Source organism: Carcharodon carcharias, chromosome 10 (assembly GCF_017639515.1).
Source record: "Carcharodon carcharias isolate sCarCar2 chromosome 10, sCarCar2.pri, whole genome shotgun sequence".
NCBI lineage: Eukaryota > Metazoa > Chordata > Chondrichthyes > Lamniformes > Lamnidae > Carcharodon > Carcharodon carcharias.
Window position 1 is genome coordinate 77323039 of NC_054476.1, and position 17383 is coordinate 77340421.

Genomic DNA, 17383 nt, shown 5'->3' on the forward strand with positions numbered 1-17383 from the left:
AAGGACATGCTGTCCAAGACTCTGGCTGGCACAAAGCAGGAACTTCAGTCTGGCTGAGACTGTGGTTAGCACAGAGCAGGAGGGACAGTCTGACTTAGATTAAAGTTGTCATAGAATGCGTTAGACAGTCTGTTTGAAACAGTTCTTGGCAAAGAGCGGGAGGGGAAGTCTGTCTGAGACTGAGGTTGGCACAGACTGGAAGTGACAGTCTGTCTGAGACAGTGGTTGGCAAAGAGCGGGAGAAATAGTCTGTCTGAGACTGGTTGGCACAGCACAGGTGGGACAGACTGTCTGAGATGACGGTTGGCAACAGAGCATGAGGGACATTCTGACTGAGACTTTGGTTGGCACAGAATGGGACAGACATTCTGTTGGAGACTGTGATTGTCACCGAGCGGGAGGGACTGTCAGTCTGAGACTGTAGTTGGCACAGAGCTGGAGGGACAGCCTGTCTGAGACTGTGGTTGGCACAGAGCATGAGGGACAGTCCGTCTGAGACTGTGGTTGGCACAGAGCATGAGGGACAGTCTGTCTGAGACTGTGGTTGGCACTGAGCGAGAGGGAAAGTCCATATGAGACTGTGGTTGTCACTGAGCTGGAGGGACAATCTGTCTGAGACTGTGGTTGGCACAGAGCGGGAGGGACAGTCTGTCTGAGACTGTTGTTGACACAGAGCAGGAAGGACATTCTGTCCAATACTTTGGCTGGCACAAAGCAGGACGGCAGTCTGGCTGAGACTGTGGTTGGCACAGAATGGGATAGACAGTCTGTCTGAGACTGTGCTTGGCACAGAGTGGGAGGGACAGTCTGTCTGAGACTGTGGTTGGCACAGAGTGGGAGGGACAGTCCGTCTGAGATTGTGGTTTGCACAGAACATGAGGGACAGTCTGTCTGAGAATGTAGTTGGCACCGAGCTGGAGGGACAGTCTGTCTGAGACTGTGGTAGGCACAGATCGGGAGGCACATTCCGTCTCAGACTGTGGTTGGCACAGAGCGGGAGGGACAGTCTGACTTAGACTAAGGTTGGCATAGAAAGGGTTAGACAGTCTGTTTGAGACATTGTTTGGCACAGAGCGGGAGGGACAGGTCGTCTGAGATGGTGATTGGTGCAGAGCCGGAGGGACTTTCTGCATGAGACTGTAGTTGGCACAGAGCTGGACGGACAGTCTGTCTGAGACTGTGATTGGCACAGAGCGAGACGGATATTCCGTCTGAGACTGTAGTTGGCACAGAGCGGGAGGGACAGTCCGTCTGAGACTGTGGTTGGCACAGAGCATGAGGGATATTCTGTCTGAGACTGTTGTTGGCACACAGCAGGAAAGACATTCTGTCCAAGACTTTGGCTGGCACAAAGCAGGACGGCAGTCTGGCTGAGACTGTGGTTGGCACAGAATGGGATAGACAGTCTGTCCAAGACTCTGGCTGGCACAAAGCGGGAACTACAGTCTGGCTGAGACTGTGGTTGTCACAGAGCGGGAGCAACAGTCTGTCTCAGCTTGTGGTTGGCACAGAGTTGGAGGGACAGTCTGTCTGAGACTGTGGTTGGCACAGAGCAGGATGGAAATTATGGCCAAGACTGTGGTTTGCACAGCGTATGAGGGACAGTCCATCTGAGAATGTGGTGGGCACTGAGCGAGTGGGAAAGTCCATATGAGACTGTGGTTGGCACTGAGCTGGAGGGACAGTCTGTCTGAGACTGTTGTTGTCACACAGCAGCAAAACATTCTGTCCAAGACTTTGGCTGGCACAAAGCAGGACGGCAGTCTGGCTGAGACTGTGGTTGGCCCTGAATGAGATAGACAGTCTTTCTGAGACTGTGCTAGGCACAAAGTGGGAGGGACAGTCTGTCTGAGACTGTGGTTGGCACAGAGTGGGAGGGACAGTCCGTCTGAGATTGTGGTTTGCACAGAACATGAGGGTCAGTCTGTCTGAGAATGTAGTTGGCACCGAGCTGGAGAGACAGTCTGTCTGAGACTGTGGTAGGCACAGAGCGGGAGGGACAGTCTGTCTGAGACTGTGGTTTGCACAGAGTGGGTGGGACAGTCTGTCTGAGACTGTGGTTGGCACAGAGTGGGAGGGACAGTCCTTCTGAGATTGTGGTTTGCACAGAACATGAGGGTCAGTCTGTCTGAGAATGTAGTTGGGACCGAGCTGGAGGGACAGTCTGTCTGAGACTGTGGTTGGCACAGAGCAGGAAGGACATTCCGGCCAAGACTGTGGTTGGCACAGCGCATGACGGGTAGTCCGTCTGAGACTTTGGTAGGCACAGAGCTGCAGGGACAATCTGTCTGGGACTATGGTTGGCACAGAGCAGGAGGGACAGTCTGTCTGAGACTGTGATTGGCACAGAACGAGAGGGACATTCCATCTGAGACAGTGGTTGGCACAGAGCGGTAGGGACAGTCTGTCTGAGAGTTTGGTTGGCAGAGAGCGTGAGGGACAGTCTGTCTGAGTCTGCGGTTGGCACTGAGTGAGAGGGAAAGTCCATATGAGACTGTGGTTGGCACTGAGCTGGAGGGACAGTCTGTCTGAGACTATGGTTGGCACAGAGCAGGAGGGACAATCTGTCTGAGACTGTGGTTGGTACAGAGCGGGAGGGACAGTCTGTCTGAGACTGTGTTTGGCACAGAGCTGGAGGGACAGTCTGTCTGAGACTGTTGTTGGCACACAGCAGGAAGGACATGCTGTCCAAGACTTTGGCCAGCACAAAGCAGGAACTAGAGTATGGCTGAGAATGTGGTTGGCACAGAATGGGATAGAAAGTCTTTCTGAGACTTTGGTTGGCACAGAGCGGGAGCGACAGTCTGTCTCAGACCTTGTTTGGCAAAGAGTGGGAGGGACAGTCTGCCTGAGACTGTGGTTGGCACAGAGCAGGACGGAATTCCTATCACAGCCTGTGGTTGGCACAGCGCATGAGGGACAGCCTGTCTGTGACTGTGGTTGGCACAGAGCTGCAGGGACAGTCTGACTTAGACTAAGGTTTGCATAGAATGGACTACACAGTCTGTTTGAGACAGTGCTTGGCACAGAGCGGGAGGTGCAGTCTGTCTGAGACTGACGTTGGCACAGACTGGGAGGGACAATCTGTCTGAGACTGTGGTTGGCACAGAGCGGGAGGGACAGTCTGTCTGAGACTGTGGTTGGCACAGAGCGGCAGGGACAGTCTGTCTGAGACTGTTGTTGGCACACGGCAGGAAGGACATGCTGTCCAAGTCTTTGGCTGGCACAAAGCAGGAACTACAGTGTGGCTGAGACTGTGGTTGGCGCAGAATGGGATAGACATTCTTTCTGAGACTGTGGTTGGCACAGAGCGGGAGTGACAGTCTGTCTCAGACCATGGTTGGCAAAGAGTGGGAGGGACAGTCTGCCTGAGACTGTGGTTGGCACAGAGCAGGACGGAAATTCTGGCCAAGACTGTGGTTGGCACAGCGCATGAGGGACAGTCCGTCTGAGACTATGGTTGGCACAGAGCTGCAGGGACAGTCTGACTTAGACTAAGGTATGCATAGAATGGGTTGGACAGTCTGTTTGAGACAGTGCTTGGCACAGAGCAGGAGGGGCAGTCTGTCTGAGACTGAGGTTGGCACTGTCTGGGAGGGGCAATCTGTCTGAGACTGTGGTTGGCAAAGACTGGGAGAGACAGTATGTCTGAGACAATGGTTGGCAAAGAGCGGGAGAAACAGTCTGTCTGAAACTGGTTGGCACAGTACAGGAGGGACAGTCTGTCTGAGATGGCGGTTGGCAAGAAAGCATGAGGGACATTTCTGACTGAGACTGTGGTTGGCTCAGAGCATGATGGAAATTCTGGCCAAGACTGTGGTTGGCACAGTGCATGAGGGACAGTCCGTCTGAGACTGTGGTTGGCACAGAGTTGCAGGGACAGTCTGACTTAGACTAAGGTTGGCATAGAATGGGTTAGACAGTCTGTTTGAGACAGTGCTTGGCACAGAGCGGGAGGGGCAGTCTGTCTGACACTGAGGTTGGCACAGACTGGGAGGGACAATCTGTCTGAGACTGTGGTTGGCACAGACTGGGAGGGACAGTATGTCTGTGACAATGGTTGGCAAAGAGTGGGAGAAACAGTCTGTCTTAGACTGGTTGGCACAGTACAGGAGGGACAGTCTGTCTGAGATGGCGGTTGGCAACAGAGCATGAGGGACATTCTGACTGAGACTGTGGTTGGCACAGAAAGGGACAGAAATACTGTTGGAGACTGTGATTGGCACAGAGCGGGAGGGAAAGTCCATCTAAGATGGTGATTGGCAAGAAGCGGGAGTGACTGTCTGTCTGAGACTGTAGTTGGCACAGAGCTGGACGGACAGTCTGTCTGAGACTATGGTTTGTCAGAGCGAGAGGGACATTTCATCTGAGACTGTGGTTGGCACAAAGCAGGAGGGGCAGTCTGTCTGAGACTGAGGTTGGCACAGACGGGGAGGGACAATCTGTCTGAGACTGTGGTTGGCACAGACTAGGAGGGACAGTATGTCTGAGACAATGGTTGGCAAAGAGCGGGAGAAACAGTCTGTCTGAGACTGGTTGGCACAGTACAGGAGGGACAGTCTGTCTGAGATGGCGGTTGGCAAAAGAGCATGAGGGACATTCTGACTGAGACTGTGGTCGGCACAGAATGGGACAGACATTCTGTTGGAGACTGTGATTGGCACAGAGCGGGAGGGACAGTCCGTCTAAGATAGGGATTGGCACGGAGCAGGAGGGACTGTCTGTCTGAGGCTGTAGTTGAAACAGAGCTGGACGGACAGTCTGTCTGAGACTGTGGTTGGCACAGAGCAGGAGGGACAATCTGTCTGAGACTGTGGTTGGCACAGAGCGGGAGGGACAGTCTGGCTGAGACTGTGATTGGCAGAGTGCATGAGGGACAGTCTGTCTGAGACTGTGGTTGGCACTGAGCGAGAGGGAAAGTCCATATGAGACTTTGGTTGGCACTGAGCTGGCAGGGCAGTCCGTCTGAGACTGTGGTTGGCACAGAGCATGTGGGACAATCTGTCTGAGACTGTGGTTGGCACCGAACGTGAGGGACAGTCTGTCTGAGACTGTGGTTGGCACTGAGAGAGAGGGAAAGTCCATATGAGACTGAGGTTGGCACAGAGCTGGAGGGAAAATCTGTCTGAGACTGTGGTTGGCACAGAGCGGGAGGGACAGTCTGGCTGGACTGTGGTTGGCAGAGAGAATGAGGGACAGTCTGTCTCAGACTGTAGTTGGCACTGAGAGAGAGGGAAAGTCCATATGAGACTGTGGTTGGCCCTGAATTGGAGGGTCATTCTGTTTGAGACTGTGGTTGGCACAGAGCAGGAGGGACAATCTGTCTGAGACAGTGGTTGGCACAGAGTGGGTGGGACAGTCTGGCTGACACTGTGGTTGGCAGAGAGCGTCAGGGACAGTCTGTCTGAGACTGTGGTTGCACTGAGCGAGAGGGAAAGTCCATATTTGACTGTGGTTGGCATGAGCGGGAGGGACAGTCTGTCTGAGACTGTGGTTGGCACTGAGAGAGAGGGAAAGTCCATATGAGACTGTCGTTGGCACAGAGCTGGAGGGAAAATCTGTCTGAGACTGTGGTTGGCACAGAGCGGGAGGGACAGTCTGGCTGGTCTGTGGTTGACAGAGAGCATGAGGGACAGTCTGTCTCAGACTGTGGTTGGCACTGAGAGAGAGGGAAAGTCCATATGAGACTGTGGTTGGCCCTGAATTAGAGGGACAGTCTGTCTGAGACTGTGGTTGGCACAGAGCAAGAGGGACAATCTGTCTGAGACTGTGGTTGGCAGAGAGCGTGAGGGACAGTCTGTCTGAGACTGTGGTTACACTGAGGGAGAGGGAAAGTCCATATTTGACTGTGGTTGGCACTGAGCTGGAGGGACATTCTGTCTGAGACTGTGGTTGGTACAGAGCGGGAGGGGCAGTCTGTCTGAGACTGTGGTTAGCACAGGGCGGGCGGGACACTCTGTCTGAGACGGTTGTTGGCACACAGCAGGAAGGACATGCTGTCCAAGACTTTGGCTGGCACAAATCAGGAACTACAGTGTGGCTGAGACTGTGGTTGGCACAGAGTGGGAGTGACAGCCTGTCTCAGACCTTGGTTGGCACAGAGTGGGAGGGACAGTCTGCCTGAGACTGTGGTTGGCACAGAGCAGGACAGAAATTCTGGCCAAGACTGTGGTTGGCACAGCGCATGAGGGACTGTCTGTCTGAGACTGTGGTTGGCACAGAGCTGCAGGGATAGTCTGACTTAGACTAAGGTTTGCATAGAATGGGTTAGACAGTCTCTTTGAAACAGTGCTTGGCACAGAGCGGGAGGGGCAGTCTGTCTGAGACTGAGGTTGGCACTGACTGGGCGGGACAATCTGTCTGAGACTGTGGTTGGCACCGACTGGGAGAGACAGTATGTCTGAGACAATGGTTGGCAAAGAGCGGGAGAAACAGTCTGTCTGAAACTGGTTGGCACTGTACAGGAGGGACAGTCTGACTGAGATGGCAGTTGGCAACAGAGCATGAGGGACATTCTGACTGAGACTGTGGTTGGCACAGAGCAGGACGGAAATTCTTGCCAAGACTGTGGTTGGCACAGCGCATTTGGGACAGTCCATCTGATACTGTGGTTGGCACAGAGTTGCAGGGACAGTCTGACTTAGACTAAGGTTGGCATAGAATGGGTTAGACAGTCTGTTTGAGACAGTGCTTGGCACAGTGTGGGAGGGGCAGTCTGTCTGACACTGAGGTTGGCACAGACTGGGAGGGACAATCTGTCTGAGACTGTGGTTGGCACCGACTGGGAGGCACAGTATGTCTGAGACAATGGTTGGCAAAGAGAGGGAGAAACAGTCTGTCTGAGACTGGTTGGCACAGTACAGGAGGGTCAGTCTGTCTGAGATGGCGGTTGGCAACAGAGCATGAGGGACATTCTGACTGAGACTGTGGTTGGTACAGAATGGGACAGACATTCTGTTGGAGACTGTGATTGGCACAGAGCGGGAGGGACAGTCCGTCTAAGATGGTGATTGGCACGGAGCGGGAGGGACTGTCTGTATGAGACTGTAGTTGGCACAGAGCTGGACAAACAGTCTGTCTGAGACTTTGATTGGCACAGAGCGAGAGGGACATTCCATCTGAGACTGTGGTTGGCACAAAGCGGGAGGGACAGTCCGTCTGAGACTGTGGTTGGCACAGAACGTGAGGGACAGTCTGTCTGAAACTGTGGTTGGCACTGAGTGAGAAGGAAAGTCCATATGAGACTGTGGTTGGCACTGAGCTGAAGGGACAGTCTGTCTGAGACTGTGGTTGGCACAGAGCAGGAGGGACGATCTGTCTGAGAATGTGGTTGGCAAAGAACGGTAGGGACAGTCTGGCTGAGACTGTGGATGGCACAGAGCGGGAGGGACAGTCTGTCTGAGACTGCTGTTGGCAAACAGCAGGAAGGACAAGCTGACCAAGACTTTGGCTGGCAGAAAGCAGGAACTACCATCTGTCTGAGACTGTGGTTGGCAGAGAGCAGGAGCGACAGTCTGTCTCAGACTATGGTTGGCACAGAGTTGGAGGGACAGTCTGTCTGAGACTGTGGTTGGCACAGAGCAGGAAAGACATTCTGGCCAAGACTGTGGTTGGCAAAGCGCATGAGGGACAGTCGGTCTGAGACTGTGGTTGGCACTGAGCTACAGGGACAATCTGTCTGGGACTGTGGTTGGCACAGAGCATGAGGGACAATCTGACTTAGACGAAGGTTGGCATAGAATGGTTTAGACAGTCTGCTTGAGACAGTGCTTGGCACAGAGCGGGAGGGACAGTCTGGCTGAGACTGTGGTTGGCAGAGTGCGTGAGGGACAGTCTGTCTGAGACTGTGGTTGGCACTGAGCGAGAGGGAAAGTCCATATGAGACTTTGGTTGGCACTGAGCTGGAGGGGCAGTCTGTCTGAGACTGTGGTTGGCACAGAGCATGTGGGACAATCTGTCTGAGACTGTGGTTGGCACCGAACGTGAGGGACAGTCTGTCTGAGACTGTGGTTGGCACTGAGACAGAGGGAAAGTCCATATGAGACTGTGGTTGGCACAGAGCTGGAGGGAAAATCTGTCTGATACTGTGGTTGGCACAGAGCGGGAGGGACAGTCTGGCTGGACTGTGGTTGGCAGAGAGCATGAGGGACAGTCTGTCTCAGACTGTGGTTGGCACTGAGAGAGAGGGAAAGTCCATATGAGACTGTGGTTGGCCCTGAATTGGAGGGTCAGTCTGTCTGAGACTGTGGTTGGCACAGAGCAGGAGGGACAATCTGTCTGAGACTGTGGTTGGCACAGAGCGGGTGGGACAGTCTGGCTGAGACTGTGGTTGCACTGAGCGAGAGGGAAAGTCCATATTTGACTGTGGTTGGCACTGAGCTGGAGGGACAGTCTGTCTGAGACTGTGGTTGGCACAGTGCTGGACGGACAGTCTGTCTGAGACTGTAGTTGGCACCGAGCTGGACGGACAGTCTGTCTGAGACTGTGGTGGGCACAGAGCCAGAGGGACATTCCATCTGAGACTGTGGTTGGCACAGATCGGGAGGGACAGCCCGTCTGAGACTGTGGTTGGCACAGAACGTGAGGGACAGTCTGTCTGAGACTGTGGTTGGCACTGAGAGAGAGGGAAATTCCCTATGAGACTGTGGTTGGCACTGAGCTGGAGGGACAGTCTGTCTGAGACTGTGGTTGGCACAGAGCATGTGGGACAATCTGTCTGAGACTGTGGTTGGCACCGAACGTGAGGGACAGTCTGTCTGAGGCTGTGGTTGGCACTGAGACAGAGGGAAAGTCCATATGAGACTGTGGTTGGCACAGAGCTGGAGGGAAAATCTGTCTGATACTGTGGTTTGCACAGAGCGGGAGGGACAGTCTGGCTGGACTGTGGTTGGCAGAGAGCATGCGGGACAGTCTGTCTCAGACTGTGGTTGGCACTGAGAGAGAGGGAAAGTCCATATGAGACTGTGGTTGGCCCTGAATTGGAGGGTCAGTCGGTCTGAGACTGTGGTTGGCACAGAGCAGGAGGAACAATCTGTCTGAGACTGTGGTTGGCACAGAGCGGGTGGGACAGTCTGGCTGAGACTGTGGTTGGCAGAGAGCGTGAGGGACAGTCTGTCTGAGACTGTGGTTGCACTGAGCGAGAGGGAAAGTCCATATTTGACTGTGGTTGGCACTGAGCTGGAGGGACAGTCTGTCTGAGACTGTGGTTGGCACAGTGCTGGACGGACAGTCTGTCTGAGACTGTAGTTGGCACAGAGCTGGATGGACAGTCTGTCTGAGACTGTGGTGGGCACAGAGCCAGAGGGACATTCCATCTGAGACTGTGGTTGGCACAGATCGGGAGGGACAGTCCGTCTGAGACTGTGGTTGGCACAGAACGTGAGGGACAGTCTGTCTGAGACTGTGGTTGGCACTGAGAGAGAGGGAAATTCCCTATGAGACTGTGGTTGGCACTGAGCTGGAGGGACAGTCTGTCTGAGACTGTGGTTGGCACAGAGCAGGAGGGACAATCTGTCTGAGACTGTGGTTGGCACAGAAAGGGAGCGACTGTCTGTCTCAGACCATGGTTGGCACAGAGTGGGAGGGACAGTCTGCCTGAGACTGTGGTTGGCACAGAGCTGGACGGAAAGTTTGGCCAAGACTGTGGTTGGCACAGCGCATGAGGGTCATCCGTCTGAGACTGTGGTTGGCACAGAGCTGCAGGGACAGTCTGACTTAGACTAAGGTTGGCATAGAATGGGTTAGACTGTCTGTTTGAGACAGTGCTTGGCACAGAGTGGGGGGCAGTCTGTCTGAGACTGAGGTTGGCACAGACGGGGAGGGACAATCTGTCTGAGACTGTGGTTGGCACAGACTGGGAGGGACAGTATGTCTGAGACAATGGTTGGCAAAGAGAGGGAGAAACAGTCTGTCTCAGACTGGTTGGCACAGTACAGCAGGGACAGTCTGTCTGAGATGGCGGTTGGCAAAAGAGCATGAGGGACATTCTGACTGAGACTGTGGTTGGCACAGAATGGGACAGACATTCTGTTGGAGACTGTGATTGGCACAGAGCGGGAGGGACAGTCCGTCTAAGATGGTGATTGGCACGGAGCGGGAGGGACTGTCTGTCTGAGGCTGTAGTTGAAACAGAGCTGGACGGACAGTCTGTCTGAGACTGTGGTTGGCACAGAGCAGGAGGGACAATCTGTCTGAGACTGTGGTTGGCACAGAGCGGGAGGGACAGTCTGTCTGAGACTGTGGTTGGCAGAGTGCATGAGGGACAGTCTGTCTGAGACTGTGGTTGGCACTGAGCGAGAGGGAAAGTCCATATGAGACTTTGGTTGGCACTGAGCTGGAGGGGCAGTCTGTCTGAGATTGTGGTTGGCACAGAGCATGTGGGACAATCTGTCTGAAACTGTGGTTGGCACCGAACGTGAGGGACAGTCTGTCTGAGACTGTGGCTGGCACTGAGAGAGAGGGAAAGTCCATATGAGACTGTGGTTGGCACAGAGCAGGAGGGACAATCTGTCTGAGACTGTGGTTGGCACAGAGCGGGAGGGACAGTCTGGCTGAGACTGTGGTTGGCAGAGTGCGTGAGGGACAGTCTGTCTGAGACTGTGGTTGGCACTGAGAGAGAGGGAAAGTCCATATGAGACTGTGGTTGGCCCTGAATTGGAGGGACAGTCTGTCGGAGACTGTGGTTGGCACAGAGCAGGAGGGACAATCTGTCTGAGACTATGTTTGGCACAGAGCGGGTGGGACAGTCTGGCTGAGACTGTGGTTTGCAGAGAGCGTGAGGGACAGTCTGTCTGAGACTGTGGTTGCACTGAGCGAGATGGAAAGTCCATATTTGACTGTGGTTGGCACTGAGCTGGAGGGACAGTCTGTCTGAGACTGTGGTTGGCACAGAGCATGTGGGACAATCTGTCTGAGACTGTGGTTGGTACAGAGCGGGAGGGACAGACTCTCTGAGACTGTGGTTGGCACAGGGCGGGCGGGACAGTCTGTCTGAGACTGTTGTTGGCACACAGCAGGAAGGACATGCTGTCCAAGACTTGGGCTGGCACAAAGCAGGAACTACAGTATGGCTGAGACTGTGGTTGGCACAGAATGGGATAGACAGTCTGTCTGAGACTGTGGTTGGCACAGAGCGGGAGCGACAGTCTCTCTCAGACCTTGGTTGGCACAGAGTGGGAGGGACAGTCTGCCTGAGACTGTGGTTGACACAGAGCAGGATGTAAATTCTGGCCAAGACTGTGGTTGTCACAGCTCATGAGGGACAGTCTGTCTGAGACTGTGGTTGGCACAGAGCTGCAGGGATAGTCTGACGTGGACTAAGGTTGGCATAGAATGGGTTAGACAGTCTGTTTGAGACAGTGCTTGGCACAGAGCGGAAGGGGCAGTCTGTCTGAGACTGAGGTTGGCACTGACTGGGCGGGACAATCTGTCTGAGACTGTGGTTGGCACAGACTGGGAGGGACAGTATGTCTGAGACAATGGTTGGCAAAGAGCGGGAGAAACAGTCTGTCTGAGACTGGTTGGCACAGTACAGCAGGGACAGTCTGTCTGAGATGGCGGTTGACAAAAGAGCATGAGGGACATTCTGACTGAGACTGTGGTTGGCACAGAATGGGACAGACATTCTGTTGGAGACTGTGATTGGCACAGAGCGGGAGGGACAGTCCGTCTAAGATGGTGATTGGCACGGAGCGGCAGGGACCGTCTGTCTGAGGCTGTAGTTGAAATAGAGCTGGACGGACAGTCTGTCTGAGACTGTGGTTGGCACAGAGCAGGAGGGACAATTTGTCTGAGACTGTGGTTGGCACAGAGCGAGAGGGAAAGTCCATATGAGACTTTGGTTGGCACTGAGCTGGAGGGACAGTCTGTCTGAGACTGTGGTTGGCACAGAGCATGTGGGACAATCAGTCTGAGACTGTGGTTGGCACCGAACGTGAGGGACAGTCTGTCTGAGACTGTGGTTGGCAGTAGAGAGAGGGAAAGTCCATATGAGACTGTGGTTGGCACAGAGCTGGAGGGAAAATCTGTCTGAGACTGTTGTTGGCACAGAGCGGGAGGGACAGTCTGGCTGAGACTGTGGTTGGCATGGAGCGTGAGGGACAGTCTGTCTCAGACTGTGGTTGGCACTGAGAGAGAGGGAAAGTCCATATGAGACTGTGGTTGGCCCTGAGCTGGAGGGACAGTCTGTCTGAGACTGTGGTTGGCACAGAGCAGGAGGGACAATCTGTCTCAGACTGTAGTTGGCACAGAGCGGGTGGGACAGTCTGGCTGAGACTGTGGTTGCACTGAGCGAGAGGGAAAGTCCATATTTGACTGTGGTTGGCACTGAGCTGGAGGGAGAGTCTGTCTGATACTGTGTTTGGCACAGAGCAGGAGGGACAACTTGTCTGAGACGGTGGTTGGTACAGAGCGGGAGGGACATTCTGTCTGAGACTGTGGTTGGCACAGAGCGGGAGCGACAGTCTGTCTCAGACCTTGGTTGGCACAGAGTGGGAGGGACAGTCTGCCTGAGACTGTGGTTGGCACAGAGCAGGACGGAAATTCTGGCCAAGACCGTGGTTGGCACAGCTCATGAGGGACTGTCTGTCTGAGACTGTGGTTGGCACAGAGCTGCAGGGACAGTCTGACTCAGCCTAAGGTTGGCATAGAATGGGTTAGACAGTCTGTTTGAGACAGTGCTTGGCACAGAGCGGGGGGGGCAGTCTGTCTGAGACTGAGGTTGGCACAGATGGGGAGGGACAATCTGTCTGAGACTGTGGTTGGCACAGACTATGAGGGACAGTATGTCTGAGACAATGGTTGGCAAAGAGCGGGAGAAACAGTCTGTCTGAGACTGGTTGGCACAGTACAGGAGGGACAGTCTGTCTGAGATTGTGGTTGGCAAAAGAGCATGAGGGACATTCTGACTGAGACTGTGGTTGGCACAGAATGGGACAAACATTCTGTTGGAAACTGTGATTGGCACAGAGCGGGAGGAACTGTCTGTCTGAGGCTGTAGTTGAAACAGAGCTGGACGGACAGTCTGTCTGAGACTGTGGTTGGCACAGAGCAGGAGGGACAATCTGTCTGAGACTGTGGTTGGCACAGAGCGGGAGGGACAGTCTGGCTGAGACTGTGGTTGGCAGAGTGCGTGAGGGACAGTCTGTCTGAGACTGTGGTTGGCACTGAGCGAGAGGGAAAGTCCATATGAGACTTTGGTTGGCACTGAGCTGGAGGGGCAGTCTGTCTGAGACTGTGGTTGGCACAGAGCATGTGGGACAATCTGTCTGAGACTGTGGTTGGCACCGAACGTGAGGGACAGTCTGTCTGAGACTGTGGTTGGCACTGAGACAGAGGGAAAGTCCATATGAGACTGTGGTTGGCACAGAGCTGGAGGGAAAATCTGTCTGAGACTGTGGTTGGCACAGAGCGGGAGGGACAGTCTGGCTGGACTGTGGTTGGCAGAGTGCATGAGTGACAGTCTGTCTCAGACTGTGGTTGGCACTGAGAGAGAGGGAAAGTCCAAATGAGACTATGGTTGGCCCTGAATTGGAGGGTCAGTCTGCCTGAGACTGTGGTTGGCACAGAGTAGGAGGGACAATCTTCTGAGACTGTGGTTGGCACAGAGCGGGTGGGACAGTCTGGGTGAGACTGTGGTTGGCAGAGAGCGTGAGGGACAGTCTGTCTGAGACTGTGGTTGCACTGAGCGAGAGGGAAAGTCCATATTTGACTGTGGTTGGCACTGAGCTGGAGGGACAGTCTGTCTGAGAATGTGGTTGGCACAGAGCAGGAGGGACAATCTGTCTGAGACTGTGGTTGGCACGGAGCTGGAGGGACAGTCTGTCTGAGAATGTGGTTGGCACAGAGCTGGAGGGAAAATCTGTCTGAGACTGTGGTTGGCACAGAGCGGGAGGGACAGTCTGGCTGGACTGTGGTTGGCAGAGAGCATGAGGGACACTCTGTCTCAGACTGTGGTTGGCAGTGAGAGAGAGGGAAAGTCCATATGAGACTGTGGTTGGCCCTGAATTCGAGGGACAGTCTGTCTGAGACTGTGGTTGGCACAGAGCAGGAGGGACAATCTGTCTGAGACTGTGGTTGGCAGAGAGCGTGAGGGACAGTCTGTCTGAGACTGTGGTTGCACTGAGGGAGAGGGAAAGTCCATATTTGACTGTGGTTGGCACTGAGCTGGAGGGACAGTCTGTCTGTGACTGTGGTTGGTACAGAGCGGGAGGGACAGTCTGTCTGAGACTTTGGTTGGCACAGGGCGGGCGGGACAGTCTGTCTGAGACTGTTGTTGGCACACAGCAGGAAGGACATGCTGTCCAAGACTTTGGCTGGCACAAATCAGGAGCTACAGTATGGCTGAGACTGTGGTTGGCACAGAATGGGATAGACAGTCTGTCTGAGACTGTGGTTGGCACAGAGCGGGAGCGACAGTCTGTCTCAGAACTTGGTTGGCATAGAGTGGGAGGGACAGTCTGCCTGAGACTATGGTTGGCACAGAGCAGGACGGAAATTCTGGCCAAGACTGTGGTTGGCACAGCGCATGAGGGACAGTCTGTCTGAGACTGTGGTTGGCACAGAGCTGCAGGGATAGTCTGACTTAGACTAAGGTTTGCATAGAATGGGTTAGACAGTCTCTTTGAAACAGTGCTTGGCACAGAGCGGGAGGGGCAGTCTGTCTGAGACTGAGGTTGGCACTGACTGGGCGGGACAATCTGTCAGAGACTGTGGTTGGCACAGACTGGGAGAGACAGTATGTCTGAGACAATGGTTGGCAAAGAGCGGGAGAAACAGTCTGTCTGAAACTGGTTGGCACTGTACAGGAGGGACAGTCTGATTGAGATGGCAGTTGGCAACAGAGCATGAGGGACATTCTGACTGAGACTGTGGTTGGCACAGAGCAGGACGGAAATTCTTGCCAAGACTGTGGTTGGCACAGCGCATTTGGGACAGTCCGTCTGATACTGTGGTTGGCACAGAGTTGCAGGTACAGTCTGACTTAGACTAAGGTTGGCATAGAATGGGTCAGACAGTCTGTTTGAGACAGTGCTTGGCACAGAGCGGGAGGGGCAGCCTGTCTCACACTGAGGTTGGCACAGACTGGGAGGGACAATCTGTCTGAGACTGTGGTTGGCACCGACTGGGAGGGACAGTATGTCTGAGAAAATGGTTGGCAAAGAGAGGGAGAAACAGTCTGTCTGAGACTGGTTGGCACAGTAAAGGAGGGACAATCTGTCTGAGACAGTGGTTGGCACAGAAAGGGAGCGACAGTCTGTCTCAGACCATGGTTGGCACAGAGTGGGAGGGACAGTCTGCCTGAGACTGTGGTTGGCACAGAGCTGGACAGAAAGTTTGGCCAAGACTGTGGTTGGCACAGCGCATGAGGGTCATCCGTCTGAGACTGTGGTTGGCACAGAGCTGCAGGGACTGTCTGACTTAGACTAAGGTTGGCATAGAATGGGTTAGACGGTCTGTTTGAGACAGTGTTTGCCACAGAGCGGGGGGGCAGTCTGTCTGAGACTGAGGTTGGCACAGACGGGGAGGGACAATCTGTCTAAGACTGTGGTTGGCACAGACTGGGAGGGACAGTATGTCTGAGACAATGGTTGGCAAAGAGCGGGAGAAACAGTCTGTCTGAGACTGGTTGGCACAGTACAGGAGCGACAGTCTGTCTGAGATGGCGGTTGGCAAAAGAGCATGAGGGACATTCTGACTGAGACTGTGGTTGGCACAGAATGGGACAGACATTCTGTTGGAGACTGTGATTGGCACAGAGCGGGAGGGACTGTCTGACTGAGGCTGCAGTTGAAACAGAGCTGGACGGACAGTCTGTCTGAGACTGTGGTTGGCACAGAGCAGGAGGGACAATCTGTCTGAGACTGTGGTTGGCAGAGTGCATGAGGGACAGTCAGTCTGAGACTGTGGTTGGCACTGAGCGAGAGGGAAAGTCCATATGAGACTTTGGTTGGCACTGAGCTGTAGGGGCAGTCTGTCTGAGACTGTGGTTGGCACAGAGCATGTGGGACAATCTGTCTGAGACTGTGGTTGGCACCGAACGTGAGAGACAGTCTGTCTGAGACTGTGGTTGGCACTGAGACAGAGGGAAAGTCCATATGAGACTGTGGTTGGCACAGAGCTGGAGGGACAGTCTGGCTGGACTGTGGTTGGCAGACAGCATCAGGGACAGTCTGTCTCAGACTGTGGTTGGCACTGAGAGAGAGGGAATGTCCATATGAGACTGTGGTTAGCCCTGAATTGGAGGGTCAGTCTGTCTGAGACTGTGGTTGGCACAGAGCAGGAGGGACAATCTGTCTGAGACTGTGGTTGGCACAGAGCAGGTGGGACAGTCTGGCTGACACTGTGGTTGGCAGAGAGCGTGAGGGACAGTCTGTCTGAGACTGTGGTTGCACTGAGCGAGAGGGAAAGTCCATATTTGACTGTGGTTGGCACTGAGCTGGAGGGACAGTCTGTCTGAGACTGTGGTTGGCACAGAGCAGGACGGAAAGTCTGTCTGAGACTGTAGTTGGCACAGAGCTGGATGGACAGTCTGTCTGAGACTGTGGTGGGCACAGAGCCAGAGGGACATTCCATCTGAGACTGTGGATGGCACAGATCGGGAGGGACAGTCCGTCTGAGACTGTGGTTGGCACAGAACGTGAGGGACAGTCTGTCTGAGACTGTGGTTGGCACTGAGAGAGAGGGAAAGTCCCTATGAGACTGTGGTTGGCACTGAGCTGGAGGGACAGTCTGCCTGAGACTGTGGTTGGCAAAGAGCAGGAGGGACAATCTGTCTGAGACTGTGGTTGGCACAGAAAGGGAGCGACAGTCTGTCTCAGACCATGGTTGGCACAGAGTGGGAGGGACAGTCTGCCTGAGACTGTGGTTGGCACAGAGCTGGATGGAAATTTTGGCCAAGACTGTGGTTGGCACAGCGCATGAGGGTCATCTGTCTGAGACTGTGGTTGGCACAGAGTTGCAGGGACAGTCTGACTTAGACTAAGGTTGGCATAGAATGGGTTAGACAGTCTGTTTGAGACAGTGCTTGGCACAGAGCGGGGGGCAGTCTGTCTGAGACTGAGGTTGGCACAGACGGTGAGGGACAATCTCTCTGAGACTGTGGTTGGCACAGACTGGGAGGGACAGTATGTCTGAGACAATGGTTGGCAAAGAGCGGGAGAAACAGTCTGTCTGAGACTGGTTGGCACAGTACAGGAGGGACAGTCTGTCTGAGATGGCGGTTGGCAAAAGAGCATGAGGGACATTCTGACTGAGACTGCGGTTGGCACAGAATGGGACAGACATTCTGTTGGAGACTGTGATTGGCACAGAGCGGGAGGGACTGTCTGTCTGAGGCTGTAGTTGAAACAGAGCTGGACGGACAGTCTGTCTGAGACTGTGGTTG